Genomic DNA, 18825 nt, shown 5'->3' with positions numbered 1-18825 from the left:
ATGAGCAGCATTATTCGGAATTTATTCAACTATCGCTTTCAAATTTAATTTGAGTTTAATTCGGGAAATGAGATGCACATTAGAAAAACGTTTGCCCGTGCATACTTGAGCAAAATCAACGTTAATGCTAGCTACAATTGTGTATAGGTCGTCGTCCAATAATTTCTGTATAGGTACTTGGAAGAAGATAAATTGGAAGCCTTTTGAACTTGAACTGAAAATGTGTATTTCCGATAGAATATACTTACCAATAAAAATGCACTTTTAACTAAATATTCAAAACCCCTAAACTTACTGGTTAATACTTCAATAGCCAACGACGTGGTAAAAAATATTCGGTGGCGTGGAAAATTTCCATATTTTATTGGCGCGCCGTTTCATTTTTGGCGACGGCATGATGGCGCTCAGGTCTAGGTCAGGTTTTTGCTTCTCTTTTATCTTTGTTCGTTAACTAAATATTGAGAGGATTGAGAGCGATTTCTGCAAACCCTGGATGTGTTGTTTCTAATCATTTTTTTCGATCCTAAGATCCGAAACTCAGTGATTTTTTATGCTGGTTATATCCCAAGGGAAGATCCTTTAATCCCCCCTATGTTCATCTCCCCCCTATGTAACATTTTTTGTACGAAGCATCTGATAATTTTGCATGCATCGTCATGCATCACTCAACCCCTCCCTCTTTTAAAAGTTACGTAATTTGTACACGATCCTCAAGCCTCTGCTGGGGTTTATCCAAATTACCTTCGGAAACATTTTCAATGCGAAAACCGATATCTGTCAAGTCAAGTTAGGTGCTAGACGCGATATTTTTCAACACGTCTGCTTCAATTTCCAATTTCAAGACGTTGTTGTTACTGCAGTCACGGGTAATAAATCTGAACAGTTCCGAAAGCCGTTGTAAAACCGACATTATTAGTAGGGTTCGAGACTACCAAGAGGTCGGTGATGTAAAACATTTATATCCCAAATTCAAACCCTACCAAGATGTAATACTTTGTTTGTAAAAGGAGCACGAACAATTGTTTATTTATGTGCTTATTTGATACAGAATATCTTCAATTATACACTTCCATACCTTGGCTGCCGTCAAACTGCAGTTTTTCAAGCCTTGTGTCATTTAATGCAATGACCATTATTTTGTATTTTCCTATCCTTGTCCTGCAATGCCAGACTTCTGAATAAGACTTCTAGATAAGATTATAACAACCCTGATTGATTTGATAGTTCCTTAGGGCGCTCAAATTAAATGACGTTACAAATAGTTGCAGGTATATTGAAATCAATGAACAAAAGAACACTGCAGACTGCATAAAGCAAGCCCCCGGGAAAACCACAATGTTCTATCCAAGGCAGAAGTAAGGCCCACGTTCTTAAATGTATAACTTTATAATCGTTCTGCTTACCTGGTCCCAACGGATCCGGAACACCAGCCGTAGAAATCGAGCTAAATGCTACAATGAAGTTCAACACAAGCCATTCTCATCATCATTATCATCATTTTCTTCATCAACTCTGAGCCTGCCCGGCTCCGTCGGTCAACGTCGTCGTCCCCGTAGTTGGGCCTCTGCCAAGACCAAGTCGAATCCCATGCAAACACCCGTTCATAGAACAAAGGATAAACACCTAGACCCGATGATGTCTATCCCGCTCGTCCAGAGTGCTAGCCCATCGAGGAGGGCCTTCCCGATGACGACGGACGGAAAGCGGCCGCTCCGGAAGAAGTTCTTATAATCCACCTTCGTAACGTTTCCCATTATCAGACCCGGGGTTCTATATTTTCTTGACTTCACGCCATACAGATGTACATTCCCACGAATGGATGGAATCAAGACAAAGTGTTGTTTTCCTTGGTTGTGTTTGCTGTAAATAGCTCTGCTGCCATGAAGATGAAGAAGAATCTGAAGAGGAAAAATGGCATCAGAAAATCACTTCTTAGGAAGTAATTTTGCTTGCTGTACCTACTCATGCCAAGATGGGTAAGCTTCGTACACAGTGGAAATGGATGAAACGGGACGAAGGACCTTTATTTCGAGCAGCAGCTGGGTGGTCTGAAAAACACATCGCACCGAAGGGGAGAATGGCCGATAGGAACGTTGCTCATTTTTATTGCACAGCATAAATATGTTTGGAAGTTTCAAAATTCAAGTTGTTTTGGGTAAGATATCAATTTCATATGTAGATAATTTTGTGATTTAGAATCAACATGATGGATGACTTGCTCAAAAATAAAACTCGGCTTCAAAAATGAAAAAGCTTAACGGATGCATTTCCGTCCATTCTCCCATACCATTCCTCTTTTCAAATTGTGACTAGCTCTAGTGGGTAGCATAGGCAAACATTGGGCCACAATACGCTCCTCGGTGGAAAATCGAGTTTATAGACACTCAGGGAAACATGTTATAGAGGAGCGCACTTGAAGACACAAATGGCATACACGTGAGTTCTTTAAGTGCGTCCCAGTGCAGTTTGTGCTCCGTCTCAATGAAAATAAATGATCATTCTAAGTTAATTATGCACTTCCGGTTCAAGGCATACGATCCAAGGTAGTCATTATGGTGTAAATATTGCTCCAGTTGGTTGCCGTTTTGTTGATGCTACATCTCGAAACAATTTACTAATCGTTCCGTCTCACAGAGATATTCTCTTTCTTCGGAATTATGAGCTTTGCAGCCATGATTGATTCTAACAATTGCATGATTGTTCCAATGTGTGTGGTGTTACCGAAGAAATTCTCATAGGCAACAGTAGAATTCATGCGATGTGACAACAGAATCAGAAGTGCACGCAATGTTTGTATACCTGGAACCAACCCTTACTTTTGCACCGATCTAGAAAAGGCATTATAAGAGTTCTTGTTGAACAAAGTTATGGCAAATTGATTTCCATAAAAAACAATTACTTGCCTTTACATAATCCTTTGCAATAAAAGAAGGGGATGTTTCGCTGGTTAGAAACCACGTTAAGAATTTCACAATTTCCCTGAATCTAAATTTAAATCTGTCGAAATTCTATGCAATCACTATTAACAAACGATTTCTTATGCCTCAGCAATGCAATGGCGGCAATAGAGTTTTGTTAATTTGGTATAATCAGTTCTTTTATTATCGTCACTTAGCAATCAGAGCTTTAATTGTTAGTGGAATCGAAAGCAATAAAAACGTTTTGGTCAAACGTTCAATTCAGCCAAATGGAATTCGGCTAAATGACAATCGACCAAGTGCCATTCGAACAAATGGCCTTCGTCGAATGACTTTTAGTCAAACGACGGGAAGAGCCATATGGCCAAAAGGTGTGTAGACGAATATGTCATTTGACCGAACGAACCATTAGACCGAAACTCATCTGGCCAAAATTGTCATATGGCCGAAATGAACAACTGGTCATTTGGTCAAAAAAGTCGTTTGGCCGTATAAGTTCTTCTTCTTTTTCTTCTTCTTCTTCAATGACTCTGCATTCCAACTGAAACATGGCCTGTTTTTCAACTTAGTATTCTATTGGCATTTCCTCAGATATTTATTGAAAGCTTTTCTATGCCCGGCATTGCATGAGAATGTATCTTGTGTGATAACAAAACGTAGTGGAATTAAATAAGTATTAAACTCGTCTTAGACAGTTGATAGGAAATGTTTTTTGGCCGAACGGGTTGTCATTTTTGGCCATATTACCCGCTTAGCAGGGGCTCTCCTGAGCCATGCGGTAAGACGCGCGGCTACAAAGCAAGACCATGCTGAGGGTGGCTGGGTTCGATTCCCGATGCCGGTCTAGGCAATTTTCAGATTGGAAATTGTCTCGACTTCCCTGGGCATAAAAGTATCACCGTGCTAGTCTTATGATATACGAATGCAAAAATGGTAACCTGGCTTAGAAACCTCGCAGTTAATAACTGTTGAAGTGTTTAGTGAACACTAAGCTGCGAGGCGGCTCTGTCCCAGTGTGGGGATGTAATGCCAATAAGAAGAAGAAGAAGAAGAAGAAGAAGAAGACCCGCTTAGCAACTAACGTATTCTGCCGTACATAAAATAAACATTTCGGCCAAACAGAATTTTCTGCTATTCGACTAAACGACCTGTTATGGCAAATTGAATAAATCCCTTGCGAATTCCAAAGAATTTCCTAGGATCTTCCAAAAATACTTTTCTTGGAAATCCTGAAAATCCTGACGGAAAATCTAAATAATTTTCTTAGGAATTTTGAACAAATTCATTTCGAAATTCCAAACAATTTTCCCTTGGAGTTTCTAAAAGGAATTTCCACCAAAAATTTTTTCGGGAAATTTCAAATAATTGCTAATGGAAATTTCAAGGAATCTCCGAATAAAAATAAATAAATATTTTGAAAAATTTAGAAAAAAATCTTGAGGAAGCTCATTATATTTTTCCGGCGAAATACAAATGATTTTCCATGAGTTTCGGCGTGACGCCGAAGACGCCGGGGCCGCCTACCAAATGATGACAATCGCCACCGCCGACGATTTTCGGACATCTCTAACTATAAGATTGCTCTCTTCATTGACAAGAGTGTAATTAGAACCGGTTTTCACGAAAAAGGTACAAGGTTAGATCAAATAACCCGAAATATGAGAAGTTTTTTAAACAACCCGACTCGTTTTTAGAAGTTAGATCAAACAACCCGACTCGTTTTTATCAAAAACAAAGAAGGAAAAGTACCTTACGATAGCAGTTCGATTTTGGGTTTTTTTTTAACCTATTTATATCTTGCGTTAGATGAAAACAACTCATAAACCTGTTCAGCCAAGCAACGTTTTCGGTCGTATGACCCGTTCGACTAAATTACTTCTCGGTCGAATGGCCCTTTCTGTCAAACGACCATTTCGGCCGGACAGCATTTTCAGCCATATGACCTGTTCGGTCAATCGACGTTTTCGGCTATATGACACGGCCAAATGACGTTTTAGGTCAAATGACCATTTCTGCCGAATGACCGTTCGGCCAAATGACGCTTTCGGTTAAATGACCCATTCTGCTGAACGGTTATTTCGACCAAATTAACCATTCGGATATATGTCACTTTCGGTCAGACCGGTTTTCGGCCAACTGTAATTCGGCAAGATGATTTCCGACCTAGCAAGTTATTCGGCCAAGTGGTATGGCTTTTGTCCGAATGAGTTTCGGTCAAACGTACTTCCATTCATCGACGTTCTTGTTCTTTACGTATTAGGGCAGAGCATGGTAGACATACTGACCCAGACGTCGCAACGTCTATTGCGAATTTTCCATCGAGAGTTCTGGATTGTCGTGCCACAAGATGCCCCCGTAGAAAATTTGACAGCTGGAATCGACCGATTTCGTCGGGTACAATCGGCCGATTATTGCAACCTACGCTTATGAGATTTAAACACAGGCGTGGGTCAATTAAGCACCCTATTAAATATCATTCCGATGAAATAGCTTGTTTAATAGTGGAATGTCGTGCACACCAATTTAAACGAATGATTAATCAACCGTTTTGATCGGTAAAAATCGGGACTACCGACTAAATATAGTGATTAATCGGCCAATGCCTGTACTAAATTCCCATAAGCGACGATGCAACAATCGGCCGATTCGCACCCGATTTAGTTGGGTCAATTTTCTATGGGGGCGTTTCGCTTTACGGCTTTTGGTCAAATCATGATCTGATGGAACTTTCCTGTGCTGGCAACCTTTCGCTGACAAAACCGGACCATGATGTTAGAAGTTGCAGTTAGTTGTTAGAAGTTGTCCATATTGCGTTCCGTGTGCTGAGCGTCTGAAGAATTCACTGCGGCGTGTCGTCCTTCCGGGAACGTTGAAACGAAGCCTTTCCAGAAGTGCGGGACAGTCGATGTTGTCTTCAAGCATGTCATAAATGAATTAATGAAGAGCCATTGGAGCAAGGTTCTCCTCTCTATCAAAGTAGGAAGATTTATAAGTGCACAACGGTGTTCATAGAGTGGTAGCTGTTGTCGATCCCGCCATGGAAGTCTTCGGAGAGCGAATCTGATGAACGCTTTCTGTACTCGCTCGATACGGTTAATTTACACGGTGTGATACGGAACCCATACAATTACTGCATATTCCAAAATACTGCGAACCAAGGCAACGTACAACGTCTTAAGACAGTAAATATCGGTAAAGTCACGAGTGTTGCGTTTGATCATACCCAGTGTAGCATACGCTTTTGCGGTCACCGATGAAATATGCTCAGCGAAGCGTAGTTTGCTATCTAAAATGATGCCCAGGTCTTTGACTTGAGAGACACGTACCAAATCCCGGGATTGCATCAAGAAGTTAAAGGCAATTGGAGAGCGAAGGCGAGTGAAGGTTATTACGTTGCATTTCTGTACGTTAACTTCCATTCAATTTCTACCACACCAATCCAAAATTGTATTAACATCCGCTTGCCATCCGCAGCAATCCACCAGTGATGTTATGACTCGATAGATTTTTAAGTCGTCTGCATACATGATTTTAGACGACTTCAATTCGTTGCATAGATCGTTGATGAAGAGTACAAAGAGCACTGGCCCGAGATGGCTCCCTTGAGGAACGCCAGAAGTAATGTGAAATGGATCCGACATAACTGTTCCGAGTTTTACGGACGCTCTTCGATTGTGAAGATACGATGCAATCCAATTAGTGAGCCAATCAGGGAAGCCTATCCGCTTAAGTTTTTCTACCGCTAACTGATGAGGAACTCTATCGAAAGCCTTAGAGAAGTCAACATATACCGCAGCGACTTGCTTTCGTTTCTCAATATTATCGATTAGCCAAGATACATGACTCATAAAATTAGATGTCGTTGAGCGTTTCTTTACAAAGCCATGTTGGTCAACGTCGATTATGTGCTGTACCGCCGGGTACAAGAAATCCAGCACCATGCTCTCGAAAACTTTCGGAAGACAGCTGAGGATGGAAATCCCTCGGTAATTTCGAACATCGTGAACATTTCCAAAATTATGGATAGGTGTAATTAACGCCTCTTTCCATCTTGAAGGGAAAGAACTTTCCACAAGCGAGCGATTGAACAGCAGCGACGTAGGTAGAGCAAGCGTGTGTGCACAATTTTTGAGGAACGATGGTGTCAGCTTGTCCGATCCAGGTCCCTTAGATTCATAAACTTCTTGTAGTTTTCTGCATACGTCGCGTACTTCAAAAACATTCAACGAAATGTTGAGATCGAATTCCCGCAGATCGTTCAAGTACTCTTCAGACAAAGGCGGTGAGTTATTACTTAACACACTTTGAAAGAATGGCGAGAAAAGGTTTGCCGATTCGTTCAGTGTTGTTGACTAAACTTGGAGATAATTTACTGTTTGAGGAATCCCACGAATAGTCGTTCGATTTCGCAAATAAGACCAAAACTTCTTCGGATCGTCCTTGAAGTTGCTCTCAAGCCGGGAAATATATGACCGAAAGCGTGATGCGTTAAAAGAATTAAATTGGCATTCTAAGTCACGCACCACTGCCTTTCGGTCGATGCTTTTCGATTGAAAATATTTTCTTCGAGCCTTACGCAATCGATTTCGCATGTTTCTCAGCTCTCCGTTCCACCAAGCCTGTTCACTCCCAGGTTGACGTGCTTGTCTCTTCAGGGTCACGTGTTGTCGAAAAACCTCATCCAATTCGCAATTGAACCGTTCTACCGCTTCGTCCAAAGTGCCCACATTTAAAATATTAGTCCAATTGACTTGTGAGATCGCAGCATACAACTCGTCGTAGTTGCAATGATTAAAGTCGTAAGTCAATGTCTGGCAGAGCATGTGAAGCCTCGATAACAATCACAAAAGGCGGATGATGACGATCCATATTCATCAGAGGCAGAGATGGATCAATTATCTCACAAACATTTGCATTATTTACATAGCATAAATCTAGTAGCCTTTCATTTTCATTGGTTAGATAATTAATTTGGTGCAGGCCGGAGGCGATAACGTTTTCAACTAATGACAGTTCTTGCTCGGAAGAGGCATTCAATGGTATGAAACTTCCGACGTCATCATCAAAACTCCAACGAAGAAGAGGCAAGTTATAATAACCTACAACTATTACCATGTCTCCAGTTCCCATTTGACTGTGCAATCCATTGATGCACGAAGCATGTCGTTCATATAAATCCGGCTCTGTATTCGGCGGGAAGTAGACCGCACACACAAAAATATTCACGTTCCCAACAGTTGCCCGAACAAACATCTGTTCTAGTCGGTTTGCCCCGTCGGTCGTTACAACTTTGCTCGGTATATTCTTTCTAACGCCGATCAGCACTTATCAGTCAGCTCGGAATCCAACACATTGCTGTTTAGCCAGGTTTCTGTTAGGACCACAAAATCGTAATCTGAAGCAGAGAGAGCTGCAAACAGAATGCTGGTTTTCGTGCGCAATCCTCTAACATTTTGATAGTACACCGTAACTGATCGATTGTGTGTACCTATCATTAGAATTAGAAATGTTGCGATCGAGAAAGAGGTTAGTAGTTAATCCATTATTTGAAAAGTCAGGGGTGTGAGAACACGGAGAAAGTAAGCTGGCCGTGTGGAGTGAAACGCTTTCAGATGCATCATTGTTGTTATTATTGAAATTGAAAGTTCTGCCGGGGATGAAAATCGAATTCCCGGAAAACTATTCCCTTTTGCCATGTAGGGGATAACAGCGACAAATGCTTAAACTGCAGACCAACTCCAACTTTGAACGACACAAAAGAGAGCTCTTCAAGAGTCTTACCTTTGGGAACTAACTTTCGAACATCAACAGTTTCAGTTGTATCCAGATTACGTTGCACTAATCCTCGAACGTTGTCCTCTGTAGCATTGGGATTGAAACCGGACAGATACAGCCAGAATAGGTTTTCCTTCGCCTTCTTTTCTGCTAGTGGTATCATCACATTTGGATCGAGATCTTTGGTTCCTACATTTTCATTGATTACAGGTTAAACTGCGTCTTCTTCAATACGGGGGCGTTTACGGTTGTTGGACGAGGAGGTACTTCCTTTACGCAAAGTTTGTTCTTGTTTGTTCCTTTGTGTTTTTCCATTTCCTCTCTCTGCTCGATCAAGGCCTTGCTATGTTCTGTGCTGATAACCTCCATTGCAGTATTGGTGGATGATATCGCTTGACGGAAATTAGCATTTGCCATCATTTTAGTGCAAGCACAACACATCCAATAGAGTTGAGAAGAATTTGCAACTGCATCACGGGTGTCTGCAGTTTGATTCACGCACTTTAGATGAAAGGAAGACTTACAGAATCCATTGCAAGCGATTTCGTCATTCTTTTCCAATTTCCCGGCGCATGAGCAACAAACTGACGTAGCCATTGTTTTTGTTGTAGAGCTGTGATAAGCGGTGATAAAACTTTGACGATTTGATGAACTTAGTGAGTTGAAAACGGTTGTACTCCAGATGTTTCAGATCGTAGAAAGGTTCAATAATACGATGATCACAGCGGTTGTAATAAATCAAGTAGGTATATTAAACACGAAAAAACAGTAATTACTAACAATGATTTAGAACAAAATAGTAAACAATTTTACCTCAGAGTGCATGTAATTAAAAGTGGCAACATGTGCCGCATTTGACAGGTCTCCTGCTCGTTTGGAACACGATTTTGTATGGGAATGACAGATGAATTCCGTTCTAATTCTGACAGTGTCGCCACTCTTATTTACATTCACTCTGTTTTACCCAGGTATCTGGCAACCCCAATCCTACCCACTACGTTTGACAATAGCCAACATCTTTGAGTTTCCCATTGTTCGGTTAAAATTGGGTTTCCCACTGACAATTCTATTTTGTAAACAAACCACTATTCGAAACTGATTTTTTCCAAATAGACGTAATTATTTTTTACCATTTTTCGAGAACTTGTGCGAAAGTATAAAAGCGAGGTGTGTTTCAACAAGAATATTGATGCTTTTAATAAATTTTCATATTTCGATCGGCACCAAGCGCTCTACTTCGCCAAAATATCACGGTATTTGAAACATATTTTCAATGGGAGGTTTTCGATGACTATAATTAGGCCTTCGTGTTAAATTAATCGATGATTTTGATGCTGGTATCAAAAACATGGCCGCTTCGCAGACCCCTGGTTTTACCTCACACATACACTATTGTTGTAGTCGTTGCTTGTCCATCTCACCGTGAGTTCATTGTGTCCATTTGTCCGTATCGTGAATCCAATTATCGTTGCATTGTTCGCTTCCCAATACGCCACCCAAGACCGCGCATCCGGCAACTGAGGGTTTGGTGGAGGGTAACGAACCCATGACCATTCGCTTGTAAGGCGAACGTGTAGCCATCTATGCCACGGGAACCCCCATCCAGGGGTATTTAGGCTCGGCACTCTGGAAGGCGGAAATGACGCTGGCAGAGTCAGACAGGACAAGCATGGGTTTCCAGGACGGGTAGGTGGCGGCGATAAATGCCGTGGCTGCTTCAGCGATTGCTGCATATATCTGGGAAGCTGTAATAGACAGTGAAACCGGTCCTGGTGACCCCAATGAAGACTCCACGGCCCGAAACCGACCCAGCCGTAAACCTGGATTCGTGGATATGAAAATCTCTTTTGAGGAGCTCAGCCACCGACCTTCTAAGAGCCATGGAATTGTCGGCCATCTTGCGCAGAGTCCGGTCCCCTTCAGTGAGAAGAGGAATTCTGTACTCTACAGAGGTGGCTGCGGAGAACGAAGTGGTTACGGTGGGCGATACAGGTCAGTTCGAGGCCGTAGAGAAGGCGGCTATCACAATCTTTTTGTCGGGGATGGGCTGGTCACCCAACTTAATGCTAGGCCCGGACAGGTGATGCCTCCACCTGCAGACGTGTCCTCGTACGCTTTTGCTGGCTGTCATGGTGAAACCTACCGATCTGGCCCAACGGAGGACAACACTTATAGCGGATTGTGCCTTAATCCGTGTACGACCGGGTGTGTCACCAACCAAACCACCAGAATGTCATCTGCATATACATTAGGGTGGCTCAAAAAACACTTTTTCAAATTTTTTGATGGGCCGTTCTCTTATTCGGTTATATTTGATGACCTGATGCTCTGGACAAAATTTCAGCCAAATCGGTCAACGTTTGGGCGGTGCTAATCTCGTTGAAAGTTTATATGGAAAAATGTATGCAGAAAGATAAAAAAACAGTGATTTGCCGTTGGGCAATTTACGATCAAGAACCATGATACTCTTGTAGAATTAAATACATAATGTTATGCTGAAAGCCGCGAGAAGATTGGAGTTTTTTAGGAAAAGATATTAGCATTTTACTGGAGTGTTGTAGGGATGAATTTAATTCTTTTCAAAGGTGAAAGAAACGAAATTTGCTCAAACCCCACTTCAGAGAAATGCTAATAACTTAGCCGGGCAAACTCTAATTTTTTCGCGGTTTTCTGCATAACATTCTGTATTAAATTCTTCAAGATCTGAATGAGTATCATGGTTCTTGATCGAAAATTGTGAATTTTTTTTGAGAGCGGCCCATCAAAAAAATTAAAAAAAGTTTTTTCTATACTAATTTGAGCCACCCTAATATACATAGATGTATATGTTGGCGGGGTGGGAACGAAACACCCCGTTCATAGCCACGAGGAATAATATGTCGGCTATAACTGAGCCCTGTGGAACTCTTGTTTCCTCTGGAAAGGTCCTCGAACATTGATTACCAATCATAACCAGAAAAAGCGCCCTGTGAGCAAATTCCGGAGAAAAGCAAGAAGGTTGTTGGAAAATCCCCACTCTTTCAACTGTTGGAGGACGAAGGGGGTCCAAGTCCTGTTGAAGGCCTTGGACATATCCAAGGAAACTACATCCACGTGCTTGCCGTTGTTGTAGGCGTTCTGTAGTACATCTCCCAGATATGCAAAATAACTGCTTGTGCCGTATCTACCATAGGCTTATAATTTGTCCCTCAGCCGCCAATTTACTAACCTCTCCACAACCTTGGAGACACAAGAAGTTAGTGAAATAAGGCGGTACTTTGTGGCATCTCGAGAGGAAATGTTGTTCTTGAGGATGGGTACCACGAGTTTTTCCCGCCACTCGTCCGGAAGATTTGATCCGACCATGCTTGGTTGATCAACTCCAGAAATCGGATTTTAGCGGAGGGAGGAAGGTTTTTGATCATGGGATAACCAATCCCATCGGAAACTGATGATTTTTCATTACTTTTTGAGAGCGCAAAAGAAAACTCAGGAGCGGAAAACGGAGAAATAAAATTGGAGTTCTGAAGATCCGGAGGGACTCGAAAGTTGAAGAGAGACGAGGTCTACTAGTGGTAACTCGGAGGGCCTTGCTCCTCGCCTTAATCACCCAGCGCATATCGTCCAACCGTCAGCGGAGTGTCTTTCGTCCTGGCCGAGTGCATGTTTGTGGTATGAACGCAACAGCGGTTTTGGTGGAGTCGGGAAGAGTTCTTGGTGTTTTGTAAACATCAAACACGGCTTCGGTTGGTAAGTTGCACTCGTTCTTCTTAACGTCACGATTAATCTTCCAATCTGCCTCTGTTGGGGCGTTGATAAAATCTTGTTCTTTCCCAAATTGTCCTACGGTTTTGTACACTATAAGGTAACGCTGCCGGCTCCAGACACAATCGTATTCGTGTAAGCGCCGAACGGAATATTTCGAAGGTAACTATGACTTGGTAGCCATGTCTCTGAACTGCGTACTTTGCGTTCCCCTTAAGGGAGCGTTAAAGTCTCATAAGATCCTCGTCGTCTGTATACGAGTTGAATTGGTCGGGTATGAGCTTGACGACCGGACTAGCAAATAGCTCACACAACCTCACTTGATCAGTACAGTTGCTGATAAGGAATGTGTGTAGCCGCCAGATATTCTAAATACTCACGCTCCTCTAATGTGAACGTGTAAAATAGCGTAAATGTCTGCAACTCAAGTTTTTCGCAAGTTTACTTTTCATTATTTTTTTCTGTATCGTGAAATGCCTTCCACAGAAAGAAACATTTTTGGTTTTATAACGGTCTTCAACATGGGCGTAGCCAGGATTTCAAGAAGGGGGGGGCCAACTTTTTTGGTCTTCTAAATCGTAGTTTTATAGTAGTTTTATAAAAACACATGAATATTAACACATGAAATTAAATCCAAACCAAATCGAAACAATAATTATTAAAACAATAATGGATTTAAAAATGCGTGATTTATTGCTCATCAGATATTTTAAAATAAAGTGAAAAAAATATTAACGAACTTAGTATTCAGAAAGAATATTAAATCGGCTATAACAATTATTATAAAAATCCTGCATTCTTCCAAAAGTTTAAGAAAACTAGAACCATACATCTGACTTTCTAAACAAATCCTCTTTGAAATAATATTTATTATAAAATAGGCAGAAAAATCAATATGCAAGCTTTCTCCAGGAATTCCCTCGACAATTGATCCTGGCATTCTATCCGAAATACTATCAGGGATTCTTTAGGAATGCCTCCAGCAACTTCTTCGGCAGTGTCTTCAGGAATTCCACCATAAATTTTGCCGGGAATTGATCCGAAAATTCCACCATTATTTACTCCAAGAAAATCTTCACGAACTTCTTTATAAGTTCTGCAGAATTCTCTGCAATAATTCAAATAATTTCGTGCTGTTTCCCATAAATTTTAAGAATAAGAATATTCCGTAGAAATTCCGCCGAAAACATTCCTAAGAATTTCACGAAAAGTCTTCGAATTTCTTGTGTAAATCCATAAAATTTTCCGTGAATTGTTTCGAATAATTTCTTGTGAAAATTTCAAAGAATTTCTCCAGGAATTCCACCGGAAATTTATACAGAAATTATACCGAAAATGAAATCCACAATGGAATTTTCGGAGGAGTTCCTAGATTAATTCGAAATTCCTTCCTCGCAATTCCTTCCTCCTGGAATTCTTCCAGGAGTTCCACCGGCATTTCCACCAAGAATTTCTCTAGGATTTCCTTCGAGAATTATTCCGGTAGTTCTATCGGCAGTTCCTCTGAAAATTCTTCCGGGAATTTCGGCAGAATTGGAATTTATTTAGGCTTCTTCAGGAATTTATATAGATTTTCCACCGGAAGCTCCTCCGAGAATTTCTCTGCGAGCTCCTCAGGGAATTCTCCTGGAGGTCCTCTGATGATGAGGATGGTCCAGATACAAACCCCAACAAAGGTTTCAGCTAGACGAGATTTGTCTAGAGAATGAATTCTCTTGTTTCCGAGAATGCTTCTGGTAGTTTCCCCGGGGTTCCTTTGAAAATTCTCCCGGGAGTTTCTTCAGAAATTCTTCCAGAAAATTCCTTCGAAAGCTCCTCCGGGAATTCCACCAGAAATTCATCCGGGAGTTTCTCCGGAAATTCCTCCGGGAGTTCCACCAGAAGCTATTCCAGGAAATTATTCAGGCTTTTTTCAGGAAATCATTTAGGCTTTCTTCAGAAATTAAGCTGGAAATTCCTCCCGAAGTTCTTCCGATAGTTTCTCTGGGAGCTCATCCGGGAGGTCCTCAAGGAATTCTTCTAGGAGTTCCTCCTGAAATTCCTCCGGGAGTTCTTACGGGAGCTCCTCCGGCAGTTCCTTCGGGAATTCCTCCGGAAGATCCACCAGCAGTTTCTACGAGAATCCCTCCGGGAGTTTCACCTGCAGTTTCTCCGGGTGTTTCTCTGAAAAGGAACTCCCGGAGGAACTCCCAGAGTAATTTCCGGAGGAACTCCCGGGGGATTTTCTATAGGAATTTCCGGAGAAATTATCAGAGGAATTCTCGGAGGAACTGCCGGTGGAACTTTTGGAGGAATTTATTGAAGAACTACAGGAAGAATTTCCGTAGGAAATCCTGGAGGAACTCTCGTAAGAATTCCAGGAGGAACTCCTGGAAGAATTCTTAAAAGAACCTCCCGGAGGAATTCCCGTAAGAACTCCCAGAGAAATTCTCCGAGGAACTTCTGGAGGAATTTGTAGATAAATGTCTAAAGAAATGCTAAATGAATTCATTTAGCATTTCTTTAGACATTTATCTACAAATTCCTCCAGAAGTTCCTCGGAGAATTTCTCTGGGAGTTCTTACGGGAATTCCTCCGGGAGGTTCTTTTAAGAATTCTTCCAGGAGTTCCTCCTGGAATTCTTAGGAGAGTTCCTCCAGGATTTCCTACGGAAATTCTAGAAGAAGGCCTGATTGAATTCCCGAAGGAACTACTGGTGGAATTTCAGAGGAACATCCGGTGGAATACCCTAGAGGAAGAGAAAAAATATTTCTGAAGGAACTTCCAAAATCCCATTTCCCGTGAAATTCCTGCTAAATATCGTCCAGGAATTACCTGTGAAGTTCCTGGAGTTATTACCGGAGAATTTCTTGGAAAAACTCCTGGAAGAACTCCCGGAGGAACTCCAACAAGCACTTCCGGAGGAATTCCCACATGAAAGTCCTGAAATAATTCTTAGAGAAGTTCCTAAAGGAATTTCCGAAAAAATATCTGAAGGAATTTCCAGAAAAATACCAGGAGGAATTAATGCAGAAATTCCCAGATGAAATCCTGAAAGTATTCTCAGATTAATCGCTGAAGAAAATCTCTGCGGATTGTTCCGAAGAAATTTTTGGAAGAACGCTTGGCAGATATCCGAGCAAAATCCGAGTGAAGTCCGGAAGGAATTCTAGTACACTTCCGCGGAAAATCTCCCGGAGAAATTCCTGAAGGAAACTCCAGAAAAAATACCTGTAAGAATTTCTGGGGAAATACTTGGACGAATTCCAGAAGAAATTGAAGATACTTCTAGAGGATTTCTTGAAGGATATTCTGAAGTAATTGCCAAAAGAATTCCAGATTGGAATGCTAGATGATTTCGCTATTGAATGTTTGGAGGTATACCAGGAAAATTTCCTGGAAGTAATCCCGTAGGAATTAAAGGAAGAATACCGAGAGGAATGCCCCGAGAAGTTCCTAGAAGAATTTCCGAAGGAATTTCTTATAGATTTACAAGTGAAATTATGGAAATTATGGAGCTAAATCGGAGGATTTCCGTCAGAAATTTTTGAAGAAACTTCTGGTAGAATTTTGGGAAGAAATTCCGTATGTATTGTTGCGAGAGCTATTGGCTGGTGGCTTCGAACCGATGCTTACAGCAAACAAAATACATAATTGTAATTTATTAGCTAAAAAGCTGAAATAATATATTTATTGATAGTTATTTACATAATTAGAAATAATGTATAACTCACAATTTCGGTGATTTGTCTGAAGCCGATTGCCTCCTTGCCAACACCACACTCGCTAAACAAGAGGTTTTGTTGTTATTCCTTACACATCTAAGTTGGTTGATTTATAGCTAGGGGTGAGTATTATGCAATGAGCTGCGAAATGTAACATGTATTCTTGACGGAACTCTCAAATGCATGCCTGAAGGAAAGGCCGGATTCTTCCTGAAGAGAGAATAGCCGAAGAAATATCTAGAAGTAAATCTTGGAGAGAAGAAAAGATATCTTCAAGGAATTTCATCGTGAATTTCCTAAAGAAATTTAGTGGGGGGTTTCTAGATAAGGAGGAATTACAATTACATGAGAAGGATTTTCGAACGATTTTCAGAGGAATTGGTGGATAACTTTCCGGAGGAATTTAGAAGTTCCCAGGGGAAACCCGTAACGCTGGGTAGACACCTTTACATGGTGTGTTACGGGGTAAGATCTACCACGGTTACATTGCCAGCTACAGGCAAATCCTGACCCAACGAATACCTTCCTCATTATCCAACTCCGTGGTATTTATGAGGGTGTCGCTAAGTCGGTGGCCTCTCGTTAAGTAAGTACCACATCAACACTTCCTTCCTCTCCCTAGTTACGGTGAAGATGGGCGTGGCCAGGAGTACTAATCCTCATGCTTTTGTTATTTTTGTTTAAGACTGGAATCAAGGACCACTCCCCTTCTTGATTTCTGATAGCATTCTAGATAAGGATCTCAAAAGTAAAACATGAGTATCACTAGTGTCCAATCTACGAATTACACCGTAACAATGCTAATGCTAATGCTAATGCTAATGCTAAAAATTTAGAAGTTCCCAGGGGAGCTTCTAGAAGGATTTCAAGGAGAATTTTTGAGCACGGAATGTTTCGAGTTGTTTTAAACTTTCATATATTATGGATCCTGGATGCCCTAATAAGTTTTGGGAATTTTTTGAATTTCAACCACCTATTTCTGTACATGATTGGATCGTAAAGTGCACATGTTTGAGGGAATTCATTTCAGTACCCGTTCAATCTTTCCTCAATTTAGGGGGGGGGGCGACGGCTCCCCCCTGCCCCCCTTGGCTACGCCCATGGTCTTCAAAATCATCATTTGCTTTAAAAGGCATCAAAACCATGATAGAACCAAAATGTTACTAGGGTGAAAACTTATCAACGCGTAAACAATAAAGACGCGGAAAATTACACTATTCTGGGTATACATTGATATTTTACAACAAGTTCGCCATAAATACATTCAGTTATTTCTGGCATTCTCTCTATGTGCATTAATTTTCGTTTTAATTTCAGCAACTTTTTCTATCTGTGTAGAAGCAGAACAAAAAAGGCAAATATAACTCGTTGTCTTCGATACCTTTACTTTAGATGAGTTGATAGCACTACAATGCAAGTGTTGCATTAAATAAATCAAACACATTTTGCATTCAAAATTTACAGCTCAATATCGACAACATGTTCGCTAAATAATCCACTTTTAATATCACCAATCCAGAACAAATAAAACCTTCATCGAGCAATAGTTCGAGAGAGAAAAAGCTCCCGCCATCCGGGCGGATTGCACTTATTCAGCACCATTTCATCGTCTCACGCTGCAACAATTTGCAATAACTGTATAGAAGGGAGCAGCTCCAGTTTCATCGTTGTGTGAATCCGTTGCACCATAAATTGTGCACCATTTTGACGTTAAATTACGTGACGATTATACTTGTTTGATATTTCTGGCCCCACTCCAGACTCTTCGCAGTCGGTTCCAACTACACTTCGAGCTATGCATCATAAGAAGTAGCAGCAGCAGCAGCAACAGCAGCAGGGGTAGCGCTTCTTCAGATTCACTTTATCATTCATGCACCAGCAGGAGCAGTAGCAGCACAAGGTCCAAGTCGTTGTCGTTATCCTGCCTTCAGGAGTCCGGTAGAACAGGAACAGAGCGTTTCACCTTTCTTCTTGTGCAAGGGATGGCGCTCTGGTGGCGCGGGAACGTGTTTCAACTGACTGTCACCATTTTCGCTGAAATATGTTCTTGAGAAGGAACGAATGATGATGGTACCGGGAAAACAAGGACTAAGGAGCACACTGCTCGGCTTTAAGGCTGCCACTTCCGTTGTGGAGAAGCCGAAAAGGTGGCGCCCAAGGTTGGATGGGATACAGTCTTAAAATGGAATAGCGTGCCGAGATGGAAGCCGGTATGGGACACGCGGAGATATATTTGGACGAGAACCAGATGGTGAGAAATATTAGATATTTATTTTATGGTACGCGGCATTTTATTACATTTTAGCCGCTGAAATATGGTCACGTTACACGATTACAGGGACGAGTGGGGATTTTCGAACAAATGGCGTAGATTATCGTGTGGGCTTGGAATGCAGTTTCACCGAGATGGACGGTTTTATGACATATGGACGACGGAAATTCGGCCAAAGCTGATACATGTGTGCACAAAAAGCGTTTTATCGCTTTGTCTATCCTCTGTTTTTTCAGCTTTTCAACTAATGAAATTTAGGCATTTCGTTAAAGAATCAGGGGCGAGACTGCGAACAGGACCCATAACCGTCGTTAACATTAATCGAGTCAAGTACAAGACATGGATTTACTCAGAAAATGAAGTACAATTCAGTCAAGTTACAAATTAGTTTAGTTAAATTCAGTAGTACTTT

This window comes from Armigeres subalbatus, chromosome 2, assembly GCF_024139115.2.
Source record: "Armigeres subalbatus isolate Guangzhou_Male chromosome 2, GZ_Asu_2, whole genome shotgun sequence".
In the NCBI taxonomy this organism is placed as follows: Eukaryota; Metazoa; Arthropoda; class Insecta; order Diptera; family Culicidae; genus Armigeres; species Armigeres subalbatus.
Note: the sequence above shows the minus strand (reverse complement) of the source record.